The following is a 3090-nucleotide window of genomic DNA, read 5'->3' as shown; positions in this document are numbered from 1 at the left end:
TGATGTATCATGACCCATATTTCTGCCATCTCTCTGAGCATTGGATGGAAAGCATATAGTTAATGAGTTTTAGGATCTTTTCTGATATATCATTGGATGCTCTCTTTTGACAAGATGGAAACCTTCCTAGGACATTTGGGTGAGGTACAATGAACACCTTCAAGTGAGAGTTAAATGTGACTAAGGACAATTTTCCATTGTCAAGGAGGACATTTTTAGGCCTTTTTAATACCACCATTTACACCATCCATCAGCATACTGAGATATTGGACCAAGGGACACTGTCAAAAAGGATCCAAAAGTTCTGACTCCTACAGGAGAGATACTTTTTCCTTAAAAATATCTGCCTCCTCTGAATCCTGCAGTCAAGGACACCTCATCTATATTGTCTCAGTCTTCTCTGGGCTTTTCCCTAAAACTCTTCTCAACCACAATTGTTAAAGGTTTTCTGATTACTCTGGTAGAGTGCCCCTCTCCTACCATGCTCATTCTTCTTTGTTCTAGTCACTATTTTACCTAATCTGTCCTTACTTAGTCTCTTCTCAACCCTGTGGGTGAGCACAAGTCACCTAATAATGCTAATTTGGGTACATTTTTTTTCTCTGCCTTCCATTACTATTCACTGCTCATTGTCTATTGGATCTTTTGGGTGAGCACCCCTCACCTAAGAGTGTTCAGTATTCACTCTGTCCTGTTCCAGGTTTTCCAAGGCAATCCTTGTTCAGACTCTTCTGAATCCTGTGGGTGAGCACACCTCTCCTGACAGTGCTCAGTCTTCTCTGGATTCTGTCTTTAATTAATATTCATACACCATTGCTCAGTGTCATCTGTGTCTTGTGGGTGAGTTCCCCATTCCCAACAGTGCTCAGTCCCCTCTGGGTATTGTGGATATACAGCCTTCACCTACCTGTGTTCATTCTTCAATGAGCCCTAGGCAACCTGGGTCCCTTAGTAAAATCTCTGGGTGAGCCCCTTTTGTCCAATGTCAGTATACCATCTCTGGCCTTACTTGTCTATCCAAGCAAATGTCACTGTGGAACCTTTGAAAGTTGTGGATACTTCCTCTTTGCAACAGCCTCCATAGATCTTTGGTGCCTCCATGCAGAAGGACTCCTGGCCAAAAGCTTGAAAACACAAGACAATTTTCATGAATGTTAATTCCAGCAACACTGAGGAGCTTGTTCCATGACTCAGAGTCCACCGACTCATTAATTTGCTCCAGGGACTGAGCACTTATGAGTGATATAACAAGGTCAGTATTTCTAATATCCCTCTGAGTAGTGAATGGAAAGCATATATTTCAGTAATTTCAGGATCATCTCTGATGTGTCACTAGCTATCAACTTTTGACAGTACAGGAAACCTCCTAGTAAATCTCTCAGGCACAAAGCACACATTCAAAGGAGTGTAAAATGTAACAAAGAACAACTTCCCATCATCATGGGGGACTTCTACAGACCTTTGAAATAGGATCATTATCACCATACCTCAGATCAGAGATACTGATCTGGCCTGAGGGATACTCTCAAAACTGTTCTAAAAACTCTGAGATCTATAGGTGAGATCTCCTCGCACAAAAGACCTCCATCTCCTCTGGATCCTATAGTCAAGCACCCCACATCTATATTTACTATATCCTCTCTTGGTACTGCCCTAAATTACCCCTCATCCACTATTGTGCAGGATACTCTGAGCACTCCTCACTGATTCATGCTCTGATTCTAATACTCTTCTTAATAGTCTCTCTTCAACATGGCTCAGCTTTCTTTGTTTAAGCTGCTACATTTGCCTAACCTGTATTTACTAAGTTTCCTTTGGTTTTGTGGGTGATCCCCCCTCACCTAAGAGTGCTCAGTCTCCTCTGTTTTCTTTGTTTGAATTTCCTAACCATTCCAAGCTCCTTCATTTCTGGGTCCTATTGGTGAGCACACCTCATTTTACAGTGCTCACTCTTCTCTCTGTCATGTTTCAGATTCTGTGATGCAATTCTTCTCAAATTCTTCTGGATTCTGTGTGTGAGCACTTGACACCTCACAGTGCTCAACATTCTCTAGGCCCTGTCCTTAATGTCTGTCGGGGTACCCGGGACCCCTGGCCCTAGGTGTGGCTAAGATGGCGCCTGGCAGTGAGCCAGAGCAGTTAACTTTTGCACAAACAACTGACATCATTTTGAGGAAGTTCCAGGGATTGGTTGAGTTCCCTCGTGGACAGTGCATGATCACTGCATGTCTGCATTTACTGCCTGTATCTGTTCATGCTCTCCCCTCGTGCTCAAATGCTGATTGGTTACAGTACTGTATATATTGGAGTGTAAGTTCCTCAAAGGAGGAGAACAAAGAAAGAACTGAGAGGAAGGGGGTGCGCGCAATAAAAGGGCTGAAAAGAACCAGGTGTCGTGTCTCTCTGCGGGCGGGGAGCGCGACAGTTGGTGCCGAAACCCGGGAGCCCTAAAAATAACTCTAGAGTAAGTATAAGGTAAGTATTTAATAAAGTAAATTAAACAGTAAAAAGGCCTTAAAATTCGCGGAACAGCGACTAGTTAAAGAAAGTTTGCGGTGCAGCGACTAGCCTTAAAAGTTCTCGGAACAGCGACTAGTTAAAGAAAGTTCGCGGTGCAGCGACTAGCCATAAAGTTTCACGGATCAGCGACTAAGGTTCACGGAACAGTGACTAGCCAAGGGGTTTTGTGTTATCTGTGTGTATGAAGTGATGGTAGATTTTCTGTGTAGTAAGTGTCTTTGTTACATCAATTGTGTGGCTTGTTTGTGTGCTTGGAGCTCTTAGTGCTGTAAGATTTAATCATAGGAACAGAACTGTCTAAGACTAGAATGCAACAGCCTCTTAGGGAGTTGCTAAAATGTCATGGAATGCCACTAAAAGCAAAAACAGCTCAAACGTTCCTTGATACCATAGAGAAGGTCTCTCCGTGGTTTTTAAATGAGGGGCTATTAAATATTCCACAGTGGGAACATAATATAGTAGCCATAGTCCCCACAAGTATTGGGAGATAATTGTTTCATGATTTTCTGCATTCAAACCTAACCTGATTTCTCAACCAGGAAAAAAAGGGTTAAAAAGTCCTGGGTAATC

Source organism: Sciurus carolinensis, unplaced genomic scaffold (assembly GCF_902686445.1).
Source record: "Sciurus carolinensis unplaced genomic scaffold, mSciCar1.2, whole genome shotgun sequence".
Classification (NCBI taxonomy): Eukaryota; Metazoa; Chordata; class Mammalia; order Rodentia; family Sciuridae; genus Sciurus; species Sciurus carolinensis.
The sequence above is the reverse complement of the archived record's forward strand: the minus strand, read 5'-3'. Positions refer to the sequence as shown.